This window comes from Zonotrichia leucophrys, chromosome 10 (genome assembly GCF_028769735.1).
Source record: "Zonotrichia leucophrys gambelii isolate GWCS_2022_RI chromosome 10, RI_Zleu_2.0, whole genome shotgun sequence".
NCBI lineage: Eukaryota > Metazoa > Chordata > Aves > Passeriformes > Passerellidae > Zonotrichia > Zonotrichia leucophrys.
In genome coordinates this window covers 8,555,842-8,574,924 of record NC_088180.1, presented here as the reverse complement: position 1 = coordinate 8,574,924, position 19,083 = coordinate 8,555,842, and the positions used below count along the sequence as shown (strand labels likewise).

At 51.6% G+C, this 19,083-nt stretch overlaps 1 protein-coding gene across 1 annotated transcript in view; it reads right to left on the bottom strand.

Moving 5' to 3' along the window:
- Window positions 1–19,083, bottom strand: part of BCL2L10 (BCL2 like 10) — a 38,216-nt gene that overhangs the window by 5,651 nt on the left and 13,482 nt on the right. The window contains exons 3-4 of the transcript XR_010441612.1: window positions 4,952–5,029; window positions 3,342–3,493 (exon numbers count right to left, since the gene is read on the bottom strand). The gene's annotated coding sequence lies outside the window, so the exon portion shown is untranslated. The remainder of the gene's footprint in view (window positions 1–3,341; window positions 3,494–4,951; window positions 5,030–19,083) is intronic.

Here is a 19,083-nt window from a genome sequence, read left to right as displayed (position 1 = left end):
AGCTCCTTTAACAATCAGCCCATGTACAATTCTTGTCCAAGACTAAATAAGGAGTTCATCATTTTCAAGGTGAACCTCTTCACTGTGGCAGGTTTTGACATCAGTTTTGGTTCCTGTGGGCAGTGCCACAGGAGAGCCAGCTCCAAACTCCCGGAGCTGGATCTGGGAGCTCCCTGCATACCAGGAGGGGAGTGTGGGGAGCAGCACCCCTGTGGCAAAGCAGAAACAGTTCAGATTCAGTTAGATTTACATATTTGACATGAGAAATCTCTCCAGGCATGACTTTAATCCAATTTACAGCGTCTGGCTGAAGTGAGGTATGAGAAGAATTTGCTGAAGTGATTTGAGTGGGGATGGGATGTGTGGGGAGCTGGGGGAGCAGGGAGGGCAGCCTGCACCAGCCCTGGGGTGGTGGGGCTGAGCAAAGGGCTCAGCAAAGCTCCATGCCCAGCACAGACACCCGGCTCTCCACCAGGTCAGGAACCTGCCAGCCTGGTCCTTCACGCTTCTTAAAACACTCAGGAAGTGCTGCAGAAACCAAGGTGGAGATGGTGCTGCTCATGTCCTGGGGTAATTCCCAGCAGGGATTGCTGCCTCTGGGCACCAGGGCACTCCATTTCCATCTCTCTGCCACACAGCACCCCAGCCCCATCACAGCTGAGCTCACAGAAATTCAGGAATGATGTGGCTTTCAAACAGTTTAAGGCACCTTCACTTCCTGCAGAGGGAAAGCAAATCTCAAGGGGCTTTGCAGCATGCACAGATGTTAATTGCCTTCCTCCCACAGCACTAAGAAATCTTGTGCTGTGTTGTCTTCTCCACTACACAGCAGGAAAATGAAAGATGGAGTGGTTAAAGCTCATCCTGCAAGAGCAGGTGCTGACTGGGGGGACAAACCAGGTGACTCCCAGTGCTGGAGTCACATTAAGGGAGTTGGGAGATTAAGGTAAGGAGGAAAGTCATTTACAGCTTTAGCTCTTTGTCCCTGAAATCTCTGCAGTGTCCTGGGCATTTATAGAAACCAATGAACGGTGTCACCTGAATGTGGAGCACTCACAGGGAGAACTGGAGCAGTGATGGGGATTAAAGGAGTATCCAGATGGGAAAGCAATGGGAGAGCCCAGCCCAGTGTGTTTGCAGAGGGAGCACATCCCACCTGGACAGGGCACATCCAGCCTGGGGACAGTGCCCTGGCCATGCTGCCTTGGAAAGCAAGCGAGGGGAGTGATTCCTGACCTTGCCTTCAAAGAGGGGCAGGAAAAAACAGAAGATTTGGTCTGGACTGGCTGTAAAGGAGGGAAGGTCAGTGGTACCTGCTGTTGCTGAAGGTGAGCTGTTCACCATGACAGTATTGATGGTGTGGGGCAATGGAGAATTCTCACAGACAGCATCATCACTGGGAGGGGGATCCTCCACTTCTCCATCTTTGGAGTCCTTCACACTAGGAAAGCAAGGTGGGAGCAGCATCCAAATGCTGTGCAAGGACTTGTTTGGCACAGCAGTGCTGTGATGGCCACCATGTGCACCATGGCCCAACAGCGTGGTGGGGGTGCCCCAGCCTTGCAGGGAGCAGCCTGTCCTGGCTCATGGGGGGAACAGATGTTTTCAGGGCTGCAGCAGGGCAGTGTGAGCATCCAAATGGTGCTCACAGCTGCATTAGACAGGATTTGATGGCCATCCTCACAGCCATTCCTGCCTCCCCCTCGTGGGAGGGCTGGGGAATAACTCATTCATTAGAAAACATCATTGCATGAATGACAAAGTCATTTTATAGTGCTAAATGGTCATTTCCAGTTGGTGCCTTTTTCAATTTCTGAGAATGGCTCGGCAGCCTCTCAGGTGATGTCAGCAGTGTCCCACCCCTGTCACAGCCCGGGCACAGGGACACTGACCAGGCACAGCCCTGCTGCCATCCCTCCTGTGCTGGCAGCACACCCACAGCATCAAAAATGAAAGTTTCCAAACACGAAGGCAGCGCTGAGAAAGAGGAAAATTACCCTTCAGGGAAGTATTCTGCTATTGTCAGGGCAGCGTGGAATGAAAGCAAAAAGGGTTTTAAGGCTGGGTTTTGGCTGCCAGTGGAGGCTGTGATTATAACCTGCAGCCTGAATGCACCATGCCTGAACCAACCCCTCCCCCTGCCCGAGCCTTAAGCCAAAGGATTTAAACAAGCTCTTATGTAACATGGTTTTAGTGTTTCCAGTAGAAATAGGTGTTCTAAATATAAATGATTTGCAGATAAAATAGGCTTATATAAAATGCTTTCACGTTTATATAACCCCATGCTGGCATTGCACCCAACACCTCCATCACTGTGAGCCCGGTGCTGGGGACAGTGCAGGGTGCTGGCAGTGCCCAGTTGGTGCCAGCATGCTGGGCCAGGGCCAGGACTGCAGCACAGACTGAGCCCTGTGCTGTCCCCAGCCCGCCAGGCAGTGCCCCTGCAGGGACAGTGCCTGCTGGGGGAGACGCACTTGGATGGCAATTTCTCATGTGTCTCCCTTCCTTCTCCCTGCCCGGGTTTGCTCCCAGCAGCAATTCCAGGACATTGCTGTGGGGCTCCCACTGGTCCTGGGGTGTGGGGACAGTGGGGACAGCCTGGCTCCAGCAGCAGTGCCATGGCAGCACTGACCCTCCAGCCTGGGCAGCTGGGCACTGCAGACGCTGAGGGCCAGCTGCTGTGGTGCTCTGGGCAAAGAGTTTGGATGTTGAGAGATGGAATTCTGCTTCACCCCAATGTCCGTGCAGGGATCTGTGTGTCTGTGTGTGTGTGTGTGCATATATTTATATAACATACATATATTTGTGTATATGTATATTACTTTGTAAGTATGTAATGGAGAAATGGGGGAAAATGCCTTCAGGAGAGTGGCACAGTTTTCAAATGTACATACATACATATATATATATATATACATGCGTATGTGTATATGTATGTGTGTGTGTGTGTGTATATATATGGATATATGTGTGTATATATATGTAGCATATATATATTTATATGGAGATAGATAGATAGATACAGAGATATATATATGGATATGTACATGTGTGTATATATATATGATATATATATATACATATATACATATATCCATATATATATATGGATATATATGCATATATATATGGATATGCATGTATTTATATATATACATGTGACACAGTGGAAGACCTGGCTCCCCCAGCACAGGGCTGGCAGCATGGCCTGGGCTGGGGCTCTTCCCAAGCAGTGGCCACATTCCCACTGAGCAGCCAGGGGCAGCTCCCTGTCCCAGCAAGGCCATCAGAGCACCCGAGGCTCCCAACATCTCCCTTACCACGAGTGAGCCCTCACTTACCATGCCTCTCTCTTCCTCTTCTCCATGAGCACCTTCATGCAGCTTGTGGCTGCTGGAAGCTGCTGTGCCTCTTGCCCAGCCCAGCAGTGCATCAGGAGCTCTGACAGTGCCACTGATAAGGGCAGTAATAATTAGCTTGGAAACGGTGTTTTCTGAGGAGAAAAAAATGGTTGCTACGTTACAACCTTTATGTATGGGAAAGATACTCAGTCAAACCTTACACAACAGCCCTCAGTGTATCACACCAAGCACTTGCTCTTAGGGGAAGGACTGTTTGCTAAGTAATTTTAGCTACCATTATGTGTATGGAACATATAGAGATAGCAATAGATGTGCATGTTTTCTTTATACACACACACACACGGATTTCCATATACATGACAAACAAGAACACATTTTTCAGCCACAGTCTGTTAGTGCAACAGACCAATATGATTTATAGCTCCTTGCCATTAACATTTCCATTCAAATAATGCCTTATTTATGCCCATACCAGAGACGCTCTTTTGACAACGTGGGTAGAGGCTTTTTATTGCAAAGCCAGAACTGTCAGCAGCCTCTATTATTTTTGGTGGGACTGTCAGTTCTCCAAGCAACATGACTTCATTTTTAATCCAGGTCTGATGGAAGACACTTGATCTGTCCTGCTTTTGTCAGCCACAGAGGCAAACTTGCCAAAAGAAATGATATGTGCGACCTTCGCAAGCGGCTGCCGCCCTTTCCATCTTGCCTGTGCTCTGTTTTTCATGAAAGCCTGTTTCTGTGCTGCATTACAGGGGAAATGAGCCATTCATCTTTGTCTCCATTGCCCTCACGACTGCTGCAGAGTCACTCCCTGCAGGCCCAAGGAGAATGCTGGGTCAAGCAGCACTTGGGCATCTTTCAGAGCTGGACCTGCAGTGATTCATCAGCCACTTCCCTTTGGAAATCAATACTTACATGGAGTACAAGTGCTTATGGCCCCTTATGTCATCTACAGATAAAAATTCAACCACCAAAACAAACAGCTGTACCTTGGTCTAAATGTCATGCTTGGACCAAGGGCTCTGCCAGCTCCCACCCAGTGTGGCACACAGGGAGGCACTGCAGCCCTTCTGCAAACATGGTGGAGCTGAAGGACGGGATAAAAACCTTGCAGAGAGGGCTGCAAACCAGTCCCAGCCTCTGAGCCTCCTTAGGGACAGTTTGGTCTCAACAATAGAAGTTATGTTTTATATATATAATATATAAAACATATATATATATTGTTTTTTATGTTAAAACATATTGTATATATACACATATATTGAATATATGTGTATATATACAATATATAAGTATAACAGAATTATAGATATGCTATATATGTACATATACATGTATAATGTGCATCCATGTCCATATATTTACATGCACAACATGTCTGTGTATGTGTATTTTTATGTGTGTAGAATACATGTATACACACATATGGTATGGATGAGTGTATCACATGTATCATGGTATGTGCGTATGCATATATATTGTATGTATGAGCATACAGACATCCATGCCTATGTCCACACGTGTGTTCATGCACATATGTGTGCACAAGCTTCTCCACACCCACAGAGACACCAAGGGAGGCTCACCTTGGGCAGGGCAGGGCCAGTCTGTCAGCAGGTGGGCCTGTCAGTGGCCCCAGGGTCTCATGCTGCCAGTGCTCCTTCCTGTGGGAATTTGAAAAGAAGGTTAAAAGGCAGCCTGAAGTGATTTGGCAAGCTCTGTCCCTGCTCAGATTTGTGCTCCATTTCTTTAAGGATGCCATATTTCAGTTACAGCAATTGGTCCACAAAAACCACAGTCACTAAAATCCCACCCCCTGCCCTCACACTGCTCTGCTGTATTTTTGAGATGACTAATGTGCCACTTTATTTTTCCAGTAACTATGAAAGAAAATGCTAATGAAATTTCTGGAATAACCTTACTTATTTTTCCTGGTTTGAAGCTGGGCATTTGTCTTGAAGATGGGTGCAAGACCATGAGCCTCCCTTGTTAAAGCTTGAGGCAACTCACACAGCAGCTCCTGCAGCCACTGGCAAGCCTTGGCCCATGTGGCTTGGCACCATTTCTTTGGACATCTCAGAGGCTCTGCCAGAAGACTTTTGGGCACTGTGTGAGCCTCCCTCCTCCCTGCTGGTCCCTCAGGATCACAGCCCTGCATGCACACAAAGGCAGGGGCCTCCTTCCTCTTCTGAAGTTCATTTTTGGGAAAGCCCATATCCCCAGGTACCAGATTTCCTATTTTAGGACAGCTCTTTTGCACAGCATGAATGTGTGTATGTATATTATATCTATACATACATATGTGTGTGCTATGTATATATTACATATATATATACATTATGTGTGTATATTATATATACATACAGCTATACATATGTATATTTATGTATCTATATCTATATTTATCTCCTCTGCAGTACTTGCACACAGATAGGAAGCATAGAGGTGATGACTAAACACTGAGTTTAATGTCTAAAAATACAGATGGAAAAAAATAACTCATTTTACTGGCAAAAATATTCAGGCAAGTGCTTTTGCAGGCATGAACCAAGCAGCTGCTTAGTGCCCAGGTAAGCAAGGAGGAGCAGGACTGAGTCTTGCAGTGGAGGGTGCTACTGAACCTGTGCTCATGGAAGCTGGCAGCAACATCTCTGACCTACACAGGCATTGCTAAGGGAGACAAAGGCACTGAAAACAGAGCTGACCCTTGTTCAGGGAATAAATCCTATCTGTTTTTGCAAGAGGCATGACGTGCACACTTCTGCTAAACTAACAGCACAAAGCACCAAGCACAACCACTGGAAAGTTGGCAACATCTGGTTTTCAGTGCTGAAAACGTGCCAGCCTGCTTGGGCATTGTGGGACAATTTCAGGAGATGAAAGGCAGAAAATGAAAGAGAGCCACGCCCTGGGGTTCAGTGCCTGGTGGGTGGGAGCTGGCCATGGCCACCACGCTGCCGTGCCCTGCAGGCTGGCAGGCAGCCCAGTGCCACCACCCGGGCACGGGCCAGGCTGGGGACGAGCCCTGGCACCCAGGCTGGGGGCAGAAACTGCAGGGGATGTGCCTGGATGTGCAGGTGGGATTTGCCTCGATGTGCAGGTGAGAGGTGCCTGGATGTGCAGATGGGATGTGCCTGGATGTGCAGGTGGGATTTACCTCCATGTGCAGGTGGGATTTGCCTGGATGTGCAGGGGACACGGTCTCTCACCCACTGAGCAGCCCCATTGCCATCAGCTCGCCCTCCCTGAGCAGTGCCAGCCTGCCCCAGCAGGTGTCTGTGCTGCAGGATCCAGCCTTATCCACTGATCCCAATAGCAGCAATACAAACAGGTGAAAATAAAACCAGCACCAGCCTCAGCTCGTGTTTGATTCTGCTTTGGCAGTTTCCCCTCAAGGATGAGATGAGGGCTCTGCTTTTCCTGGAGCAGATCCCTGGCTGACCCTCAGGAACATCAGCACCAGCAGGGCTCAAGGCTCAGCCCTTTGCCAGCCTTGCCCTGGGGGCACCTGGGGCTCGACCTCTGCTCACAGGAGCCCCAGTGTCACAGACAGGGCTGTATTCATGTGCTTCCCTCTCTCTGTGACCTTCACCTCCCTTGTTTTGAGGCTATACCTCTGGAATTTAAATAAATCCTTTGGCACCATCAGGTTCAAGACTTCCACCCTTGAAGACTAATGAGCTGCATTAAGATTAAATCCCATCAAGGAGAATACCAATGATTTTGCTCCTCAGTGCTCATTCAGATCCTTCCAAAATTGCTATCAGGGTGCTGCAGATCACACTGCTGAGGGCTCACTGCTGCTGAGAGGCCCAATGGAGCTGGACTCACACTGAGCAACAGGGAGGGCCAGGTGGCCTCAAGAGGCCTTGTCCAACCTACATTTCCCTGTAATTCTGACATCAAAAACACCCCATGAAAATAACAAACTGAAAACCAGCTCCACCATAGATGGATCTTCTGCCTGCTGCTGCTGGTTTTTTGTGTAACATCGTCACAAACAGCTTTTTCTTCTGTACTTTCATATTTTAAAAAATGTGATAGAGAAAATGCAGAAGAAAAGAGAAATTTTCATTAAGTCTTTGTCAAAAGTGAAGAACTCTGACCCTCTCATCTCTTTTACAGAAGTCCATGGGAACAGTAAGCCCAGGCATACTCACCACAGACCACATGGGCAGACACATCCTAAACCCATGACCATTTTTGAAACATCAGCTGCTCAAAAGCAGCTTTAAAAAGAAATGAAGACACAAACCTACACAATGTGCTGGCATCACACAGCTGAACCAAACCCCTCCATCTGCCTCACGAAGATTGTCTCGGAATTTGGGTACAGATTTGTGCCTGAGCTTTGTGCTTTCAGCCCTCTCAAACACGCAGTTTAAACGCTTCAGTGATCTCCAGTCTCTCAGGGTTAATGATCAGACCCAGCTTTGAAGCTGCTGAACTTGTGAACCAGGATGTGTTGGGAAAGGCTGGGGCATGTAAAGATTAGCCCTTTCTCAGGAGAGAGTTAGCTGGGGCACTGGGAGGGCTCGTGTTGGGTGGGATGGTGCTGACAGGGGCGATGCCATGGCCCTGCTCACCCCAGCAGCCTCCCTGCTCCAGGCAGCCCCTGCAGCAGCTTCTCCCCCTTTCTCTCTCCACGTTCAGAATCGGCAGCCTGCATAAACCCATGGCTGCTGCATTCTGCTCTGTGGGGCTGGAGGGTTTGAATTTCAGTTCAAATGACATGAAACCCGGTCATTCATTACAATTTTCCTGCAAGGCTTTGCTTCTGTGACCCTGCAGGCACTGACCCAAGCCAAGTTAACCTTGTGCAGCTGGAGCTGCCCTGCCCCAGTGAGGCCAGAGCCAGGGGTGGCTCTGCCAGGCTCTGCAGGGCCATGCCCAGGGCCACCTCCTGCTGCCAGCCTGAGGGTCCCAGGCCCAGCCAGGACAACCCTGCTGTCCCTCGGGTTACTTTGCCAGGCACAGCACCCAATCCCCAAGTGACTTCAGCTGTACAAGCTAGTTGGACATTACCTGCAGTGGAAACACAAGCAGAGAGGCGTAAAAACTCATTCCTAAGAGAAATACATTGGAAAACTGTGCCGCTCTCCCGAAGGCATTTTCCCCCATCTCTCCGTTACGTACTCACAGGTTAATGGAGCGATATTTTTAATTGTTGAAACTTTCCAGAGCCGCGCTGAGCCCGCACGGGCCCGACAGCGCGGGGATCGCGCGGGCAACGGCGCCACCCGCCGGCCAGAGGCGGGATGGACACCGGGACACCGGCGGGGACACCGGGGGGCTCGGGGACACCGAGAGGTGCCGGTGTGCACAGGGACACGAATAACGAATATGTGTGTGTATGTGTCCAGGTGCGCATGCTGGAGCATGGATATTTCATATACTGTGTGTGTACTTGCACATGTATGAACATATCTATACTCATATACGTACACCTATAGTATTTATGTTTTATAGCCGTAGACGTTTATGTCGGAACTCAGTACACGTTTATACACCCATCATGTTTATACACACATACACGAATTTACAGAGACACACGCATCGTTACGTACATACACGCACCGAGATCCGTGTTTCTCTGTATACATTCTGGGTGTGTGTGTACACAAAGTGCTTCCCTGGCAGCTGGCGCTGTTTATTTACCCCGGCGCCCGGGAAAGGCAGCGGCCAGCCCGGCCCAGCAGCTGCGCCCGCCCGACGCGGCCACCGCGGGGAGCCGGAGCCCCGCAGCAGCCCCGAGCACCGGGGCAAGGGGATGGATGGATGGATGGATGGATGGATGGATGGATGGATGGATGGATGGATGGATGGATGGATGGATGGATGGATGGATGGATGGATGGATGGATGGATGGATGGATGGATGGATGGATGGATGGATGGATGGATGGATGGATGGATGGCCAGGCGGTGCAGAGCCCGTGGAAGCCGTGCTGCTGGAGACCCCGATCCCAGGGGATGTGTCCCACCCCTGCAGGGCAGCTCTGCCAAGAGTGGAGGTGTTTGGAGCCCTGTAATGCCCTCACTCAGCTGCTGCTCCAGCTGCCCGGTAATACCAAAGTGCTCTCCTCATTTAGCTGCCCTCTGGAGTCCCCATGAGCTGACATAGGTGACAGGTGGGGATGGAAATACGAGCCGTGATGATTAGCCCAGAGCTCATTTAGAAACGCTGATTGTGTCAGGGCAGGGCTGGTTTGTCCCTGCCCTGTGTGATGTGTTCCCTCACCCCCAGCCCAGGGGCTGCATCACCCAAGCTGCTGCAAAGCCCAGCTCAGGCAGGGGGGTGAAGCCAGGCTCTGACAAGCCCAGCACCCCAGAAAGCTTCTGCTGCATCCTACAAACCTGTGTGGGCTCAAAGCAAGAACATCCACCTGCCATGCCTGCCTGGGGAGGACCAAAGACACACAGGCAAGGCTCTAAGGGCCTTTGGGAAGTTATGTTCCTGAGGATGGCTAATAACTTCAAGCCTGCAGAACAGGAAAATGTGTAAAACTAAGAATTTGGGAGGGGACCAGCATAATGGCCTGGGCTGGAGTCAGGTTGGGCAACCTCCTGCAGGCCTCCTGCTAGAGCAAGGTAAGCCTTTAAAGTTCAGCTTCTCTCACCTGTCATGATAAAACGCATACTTTTAAGTACAAAGCACAGCAGAATACCAAGCCTGGCCATTTGCAGTTGCTTTTCCTACAGCCAGCCTCCAACAATAGCAGGGTTCAGCTGTGTGTCTTGTGTCTCTTGTCTGGAAAGACCAAAGGCTCCCCTCTGAAGTGTGTCATCTATTTTAGACACAGGAGATCCCTGCACACAGCATAAAACACTTAAAATCCAGACAGCCTTCAGCATTTCAAAAAAAATTTAGATCATCTGCACAATGTTGAACTTTTATGGAGTAAGGGAAGGAGAATTTTTTTCCTTAAGTTTTGCTTTTAGCATTGCCAAAGAACTTTAGTGCCCTGCTTTTTTGAGTCACTTGATTAGTGACACAAGAGGAACCATATGATCCCAGCATATGACATGTCACTCTAAGGCAGAGCTGAGTGTCCCCAGCTGATGGCCCTGCACTGACACCTTGTCACTGTGGGGCAGTGGCACTGAGGGGGTAATTCTGCCCCTGCTGCAGTTCATGGGTGAAGGCAGAGCACAGCTCTAACTTAGGGCTGCAGTTCATTGCAGCATCCTGTCACAGCCCCCATTTTTAGTGCCTGTTACCTGAGTCCTTCCAGCCCCCCGGACTGCCCAGCCGCCCCCAGCATTTCCATCAGCTCTGGAGGGGCTGAGCTCCAGCCTGGCTCACAGCCAGACCCACCTGGTGAGCTCCAGGGAAAGCCATTGGGAGTGCTCCCCAACATGTGGCGTGTGCACCAGCCACAGCACAGCCCAGCAGCACAGACTGGTCTGTCATGGGAGCTGGAGCTGCTGAGCTGCTCTCCACAGGATAAAGAGCCTCCAGGACCTGTGGCAACTGTTAAATATACTACTTTTACCTGCTCCTGGGAATGCCCAGAGTGTCCCAGAATGCCTCCATGCTGCAGCCACTCATCCATCCACGTGGCTGTGCCACTGCAGAGACCAGGGTGAGGTCAGGAGGAGCCGTCAGGTGGCAGTGGGGACACAGGGGGTGCCCTGCTCCCTATGCCCTGCCAGGACAGGGTGCTGCCCACCCTGTGGGACAGGGAGCCAAGACCCTGGGGTGGGGTCCTCAGCCAGCCCCAGCCAGGCCTGTGTCTGCAGGATGCTGTGGCAGCCCCCATGTTCTGCTCAGGAGCAGCCCAGCAGAGACTCCCCAACACCTCGAGCTTTACTGCAGCCATCTGTGCATGGAAAGGCCACCTCAGCCTTCTGCAAAAGGCAGTGACTGCGGCAGCTAGCACCCTGGCTGCAGTGGTCACAGCCATTTGCACAGGCATGGGGTCTGCAGTGGGAGAAAACTCCAAAAGCAGCAAAGGAGAGCTGTGTGTCTGAGCCAGAGCTGTGTGTCTGAACCAGAGCTGTGTGCCTGAGCAAGGGCTGTGTGTCTGAGCAAGGGCTGTGTGCCTGCAGGAGCACCGGACATGCCGGAGACGCCGTGCACAGCTCTGCTGGTTTCACTCTGATCAGATGGGGATGAGGTTGGTTTTTGCAATTTGCGGTAACAGCATTTTGCAAGCATGACAAAAATGTGTGGTAACCCCGGGGTGAGCTGGGGCAGCCTGTGCACACAGAGCAGCAATGGGAAGCTGGGCAGAGTCAGGCCAAGGGCTGTGAGTGCCCCATGCCTGTCCATGTGCTCCCAGGGCACATGGTGAACCCTGCCACCCACAGCAGCCCCTGGCCACCCACAGCAGCCCCTGGCCACTCCTGCAGCTGCTGGGCTCCCCTGGGAGCTGCTGCTGGGATCAGCAGTGCTGCCATGGGGTGAGCTGAGTGCCCATGAGTGCCCCTGTCCCCACATCTGTGGGCACAGCCAGGCCAGCAGGGAACCCCAGAGTGTGTGGGGCTGAGTGCTGGCAGGCAAAGGGCACAGCCACGAGCCAGGGACAGCCCTGCTGGCAGTGCCCAAAGCCCTGCAGTGAGTGAGCAAAACAGGAGAAAAAATCAATTTGCTTTGACAGCGTGTCCTCCGTGACTGTGCACTGGTTTGTGCTAATGAAATCACTGCAGTGGGGTAGTGAAGTGCTCATTTGCCCCATTAGTTTGCTTTGCCTGGGAGAACTGACATTGAAATACCCTTCACCTCCCCTTTTATAACTTCCAAAATACATGTTTGCACCTGGACGGAGGACACCCCAATGGCATGGAGAGTGGATGTGTGACCTGCCCAGCTCCAGCTGCTGAGGGACTCACCCAAAGGAAAACTAAGCCAGTATTTGAAGGAGTAAGCAGGACAATGCTAGAGGCAAATCACCATGACCCAGAGCCAAGGCATGGCTTGGTTGACTTAGCTCTACTCTCTTAAACAGTTTATTTTGCAAATCAAGGAGGATTTGCAGAAAACAGGTCTGGTCACAGTCACTTGCTATGGTGCTGACACAGGATGCTCACATTTGGTGCAGCTCTTACTTGGTATTGCACTTTGACTGAGAACCAGAGTGACACAAAGGTCACACAGCACATAAAAACAGAGGCAAAACCTGCCAGCTCATAGCTCTGGAAACCATGTCTAAGCCATGAACCAGCAGCAGGGAGACACTTTGTCAGACAAGAATTTTGTTTTCTCTCTTTGAAATGCCACATTTTTAATCAATGAAGTGGATGAAGGAACCATAATTAACATAGAATCCAGGTCCTGACTCCAGAACTGGACAGGCAGTAAATGTTATGGGAAGACTACAGACACTGAACTGTTCAGATACAGACAATGAACTGAATTAAAAAAAAAAAATCCTATGTTTGGAAGATCCTTTTTACTATTGCACATACTTCTGTAAGTTTATGGCGAGATGCTCCTCTCTCAAGTGAGAAGCCACAAACCCTGTGCAGTAGAAGGTACCTGGAAACCACCACCAGAGCTATCAGCAAGCCCCTTGCCTGAAGGGGATCCACAGGCCCACAACACACACACCAAAACCACCTTTGGTGAAACCCCACTGGCCTGGGCAGCTGCACACTGAGCCATGGCTGCATTCTCATGCAGCAATATTTTCCTATAATCAGCTAAAGCAGCTTTGGGACTTTACTCCTCAAAACAGCATCAGCTATCCCAGAGGGGCAAGAAGGCAAGAAAGGTCAATCACTGCCTGAGAGAGACTTGGACACCTCTGGGTGTCCTTTCCTTCTCTGTGACAAATAAGGGTGACAAAAGCTGGGCAACAAACCTGTGCTATTTACCAGCAGACCCGAGAAATAGCTGCTCTTGACTTCTTTTTTGTCTGTTGGTTATCTCCATGTTATCACCTTGAGAAGTCTCTAGGACACTTTGGAGGCTTCAGATAAGATTATGGGCAATTACAAGGGAAGAAAGAGTTCATCTCTTGGTATCTTTTTGGACAAACAATCCAAGGCAAACAAGGTTTAGCAACATCTCTGGGATCACAGGGTTTACAATCCCCATAACACATCCTGATGCTGGAAACTCAGTTTCCTGGCATGGCAATGTCTTATCTGCTCCCACCTCTCACTCCTGCTGGCCAAGCCTGCCAGCCAACCTTTCCCTGGCAACCTACCCATGAATTCCTGTAGGGACAGGGGGACTTCTTCACCTTTTTTTGAGCTGGGAGTGCCAGGTGTACCTGGGGCTCTGCGTGTGCCCAGCACAACCAGCACAAGCCCTGCCTGACCCTCTGTGACCCTCATGCTCTACAGAACTCCAACACAGCCACTCACCAAAGTGCTCTGACCACCAAATCCTCTGTCTGAGAGGAAACAGCTCCTGCAGAGGAGCTGCTATTCCCAGCATCCCCCTTCATTTGCTTTACTGACACCACAGCCCACGCCACACACCTGGAAACACCAAGGCAAAAATGAAAAGAAGGTAACATTTCTGTGCCCACACAACAGGACCTTTATATAGCCAAGGGGATGAGGTTTTTTACTCCCTTCCTATTTTCCACTTAGGGAGTAAACAGGAAAACCAACCTGGCCTGGTAGCTAACTTGGGAGCACAGTGTTTTATTGTGTGCCACCCTGTGGTGCTCCCACCCTCTCCTGCAGTGCCATGGTCAGCAGTGCCAGCAACAAATGAATCCCACTGGGGCAAGTCCCTGAGAGGTGCAGCAGGTCTCTGAGCCCTCAGGAAGACCCTGTGAGAGCAGTGAGCCCAGCAGAATGAGCTCTGGCAGCAATGTGATGGCTTAAGTCATGGCCACAGAGCTGGGACAAACAGGAGGGGGAAGTTTCTTCAAATAAAAGGAAAGTTGCATAACCACTGCCCAGATCCTTCAAGCTGGGCCTGATGTCCCTCTCCAAAATTAGGATGACTTCCCCTTGCATGAGTTTCCAGCTGAATGTGTGGCACAGAGTGAACTGGGGGTGTGGAGCCCATGCCCAGGGTGCAGAGGGGTGGAGGCTGTGAAAGGAGCCAGGTACACACCCTGGCACAGCTCAGCACATGCTTGAGGGGATGGGAAAGCACTCAAACCCATCGTGTGCAGCTCTGGAGCCCCTTCCCTGAGCTCACAGGCTGGAGGATGCCTGCTCTGGGTGCCCTGCTGCCAGGCTAGGCAGGGCACTGCGCTTTACCTTTCCCAGCCTCTCCTCCCAGGCCACCTGGGATAGCAGGAGGAAAGCCTCAAGAGGCTTTGTCAACAAAGCTGCAGTGAGAGTTCAGGTCTGGCTGGTTTTGATCCCCTCTCAAAAGGGGCAGAGCAAAGCCAGGCAAACAGAACTGAGGCAAGGCACGAGAGCTCCCTGCCTGCAAACAGGTGTTTGCCCAGTCTGGGAGCCATGCTGTCACCCCACAGCAGCTGGCCACAGGCTCCATTATGGAATTAAAGGCCACCCTGACCAGCATTGCTCATTCCCAGGCACCGTTCACGTGCATGAATCACTGTCCTTCCCTTGGACTCATTAATCACTCCAGAATCAATAAAGGCCACATAAGTTTTTCATGTCCCAGCCATTAGTGTGACCTTGTGTCTATCTCTGCAGAGGGAACGAAATGAAAGCCCTGGAGATCAAAGCAGAGGGCAGTGCCTTTGCTCAGGGCTGATTTACAGCCACTGAGCTCATGCCGTGGTTGTTTTGGCTCCCCAGAGCCCTGAGCAGCCACAAAGCCCTTGTTGTCCCCTAGGGACACAGCAGGCAGGAGGAGACTGCTCCTAAAGGATGTTCTTTAGGATTTGTTTCCTTACACGCAGGGACTGCTGTCTGTCCAGGACAAGTGTCCCAGTGCCCTCAGGGATGAGCAGATGGATCTCCTTCCCCAGCACTCACCCTGCTGGGGTCACAGCAGAGCTGCTGTGTCCCCTGCCATGGCACCTGCCCTGCTGCCACCCCTCACCTGCTGCAGAACAAACACCTCACACAGCAGAACCTGCTGAGAACCACTGAGAAGGGGGACCAGAAGGACCAAAGTCATTCTCCAGGGATGGGGCATGGTAAGCTCAGCCTTCCACAACCCTTGGACCAAGGCTGAAGCCTCCTCCAGCCCAGAGCACCTGCATGTCTTCTGGATGCATTGATCTCTTTTGGGACTGAGGCAGAGCCAGGCAGTGCTGCTGGCTAGCTGCCATCACTATTGATCACTTTGCATCCAGCTTTCTGGGTCAGGCCTGCTCTCATTCCACAGAGGCAGGGAAAGGCCAGTGAACCAGGAAACCACAGTGAGTGCTCAGAAATGCCTCTGGGGCACAGTGACAGGTCAGCCAGGTCCACAAAACCCAAATGCCTTCCAAACACTGTGTGCCAGAGGCAGATATGCCGCTGTCACACATTGCCCACTGATGAGTGCACACCAAACCCTCATCAGCCTGCCACAGCCCTCCTAATCAGCTCTGCCTAATGCTGCAGCAGAGGCCACAGAAATATTTGTCAAAGGAAAGAGAGTGGTTTATTTTGAGGGAAAAAAAAGGGTCTTTAGCTAAGTGTGGACATGGGAGGGTAGGTTAGGAACGGCAATGTGAAGCTCCTGTAATAGCAGGGAAAACATAACTTGGATTTAAACAGTTTCAACACTTCCCAAAACCTGAAATCAGAAACAACCATGTGTACTGGAGACAGCCCTTAATCACAGGTAGTTTGGGATTTAATTTAAGATCACCTCCTGTTCACCTTGCCCCAGCTTTCCCTGCAGGGACCACACCAAGCCCAGCTCTCCAAGCCCCTCTCAGGGATGCCATGGTCCTGGCAAAGGCACAGGGGCCTGCTGGGGGGCAGGCTGGTTTCAGGCTGGTTCCATCACCATCCAGCCCTGCTCCCTACAGCACTGGGATCTACCTGCCTGGCACAAACCACCCTCACCACATCACAGGCACCCGGCAGGCACCCTCACTTCCTGCCCTCCCTCTTAGGTGGGGCATCATCCCTCTGTGCCCTCTGCCTCCCTCCCAGCTGACATAGTGGGTGTTTTTACTGGAAACACCACAGCCTCAGCCCTGTCACACTGCAATAGCTGTGGCCAGCCTGTGGCCAGCCTGTGGCTGGGTGCTGCTCTCATCCCTCAGTCTGGACTGGCTGCTCCTCCCCTCCTTGTTCCTCCAAGCAGTTGCTGTTTGCCAGGGCAGCCGTGGCGGTGTTCCTCACCGTGTGTCAGGCTGACACATCCGTGTCACACACAGGCACAGCCCTTTTGGCTTTGCCTGCAGCATCTCCCCTGGCACAGTTTGGGGAGCACAGGCACAGGCTGCTGATCCCAGCCTGCCGTTCCCAGAGCAATCCCACTGTAGATGCAGTTCAGGTTTGCTGCACACCTGCAGCCTGTGGCAGGTTCGGTGCTCACTGGCACACACCTGTCTGCCTCAGCAAGCAGACAATGCCCCACTGCTCTCCCTCCAAGCCTTCAGCAGCCTGAAACCCTCACAGCCAACAGCCCTGTGGCACCACAATGCAGCCCTGGGGGTTTTTGGCCCTTGACAGGCATCAGCTCACAGAAGTAAACCTACCCAAGCTGCACTAGCAAAAATTCCCCAAAGATTATATAGGGGATTTTATTCAAGGGTGATTCTGGTTTAATCTTGCAGCTGGGCTTGCTATAAACCTTTGGACTGGAGCACGTACAAGCAACTCCACCTGCCTGGCTGCCTACATTAGGATATTGTTATAAAAAATGTCACTTTGACATTTATAATAAAAGGTGAAAGTGGAATGCTGAAGGATGGCCCAGGGCCAGGGCTGGGGGAGGACAGGCTTGCCCTGCCTGTGCCAGTGCAGGTCACCCTGGGACAGGCAGCCCCTGCCTGGCTCTGCTGGCACACAGGTGTGGTGGCACTGCAGGGGAGATGCCCACATGGCTGAACACAGAGCAGCAGCTCCTCTGTCTGCACTGACCTGCTCCCTGATGGCCTCAACAGGCACAAGCACAGCCCCTGGTGCTGCAGCCACACTCCTGCCTGTCCCAGCAACAAGCACAGCACCCACAGCAGCACTGACCAAGTGAGGAAAGGGGGATTGTGTTTTCCTCCCTTATGCTGCCTTTTGCTCTTTTCCCCTGCCTTTTGAAATTGCAGAGGAGAAGAGTAAATATTGGAAGGTTATCCTTTGTATCTCATGATCAGATCACAAGCTAGCATGTGACTAGGGAGGGAAAAACAAGTCTTTCCAGCAGATGTCAAGGCAGCTAGCCGGCTCTGCTGACTGCTGTACCTTGCTGTCTGCAGCCAAAGCCAATTCCTGCTGCATCCTTGAGGTACAGAACCTCATGATTCATCAGGATTTTATTCTAATTAAAGAAAACCCAGATGACTTTCATTTAGGGCTTGCCTATTTAGCAGCTTTGAATGCAATGTGTACCTAAGGATAAATAGCAGCTTTCAGCCCCTGTTTTGTAAACAGGCCCCAGCCCAGGGAGAGCAAGAGCAGTTTGGAGCCACCCTGTAATGTGCTGGGGGACAAAGCACAAACCTCCCAGTGGGCACAGGGACAGGTCAAAGAGCAGCCCAGGTGTGACAGCCAGCCCATGCAATGGCTGTGCAGTGCTCTGAAGGCTGGGTGGCCATGGAGCAGCTGCTCTAGGGCAGCATCTCTCCATAAGGGATGGGATCAGCTGGTCCATGAGCTCACTGCCCTCCCCCTGACACACATGGGGTTTCACCCCTCCCCAGGGCTGGAGCTGGTGCCCCAGGACACCCAGGACAGGCCCTGCCCCACACAAGCACAGGGTGATAAGGGCTGATAGCAGATACCACATCTCCGGCCATGGCCCCACCATGGCCATCACATGATGGGTCAGCAGCTTGTGGGAAGTCAGAGGCTGAAAGCTTAAAAAAAAAACAAGTTGCTTTGGCCAACTCCTTCCCCACAGGAAATAAAAGTTGGAGCTGAGCTTTAGCAATTTGGGTTTGAGCAGACTTTTCTCGCCTGAGGCTGGGGTGAGTTTGTCTCGCCAAGCTCCTGGCCAAGCATCCAGCCACAAACCCAGCAGGGAAAGGACTTGGAGAGGGGCAGGAAGGGTGGAGACATGCAGGTGACAAGCAAAGGGAGTGTCTGTAGCACTCCTGGAGCCTGACATCGGGACAATTTTGCACGGAGAAGAAAGTCTGTCACAGACCTTCCCACCCCTGAGGCTGACACACAGAGCCAGCACACAGATATTCCCACGGTGGCTGTCCTCAGCCAGGAAAGCTGCTCCCAGTGTATGGGACTGGGCAGTGGAACATGGAAAGGCTTTTGCCCTTCCTTTGCCCAGGCTCCACGGACAATCAGGAGCTATTTTTAACCTGGCTCTTTCTTTTCCCCTGCAGAGGCGCTTGAATGGCTTTACCCAGCACACGGAAGCGCAGGGAGCAGGGACGTCGTCCCTCATTGTGATGGGAAAGGTTATCAGGTATGAAACAAAAGTGAAATCATCCACTGGCATTCCTGGGACCAAAAATAGCTGCCTGCTTCCAGCACTGACGTTATCTGAGAGGAAGGAAGGCTTGGATCCAGGCTGTCCTGCTGCAGGGCTCACGTAGCGACCCTGCAGCGAGCCAGCACCAGGGGCTGAGAGCAGGAGCACAATGAACCAGCACCAGGGGCTGAGAGCAGCAGCAAAGGGAGCCAGCACCAGGGCTGGATGAGAGCAGCAGCAAAGGGAGCCATTCTTGCCACGGCGGATTGAAGATGAGTTAGTGCATCAGGTCCCAAAGTTGCC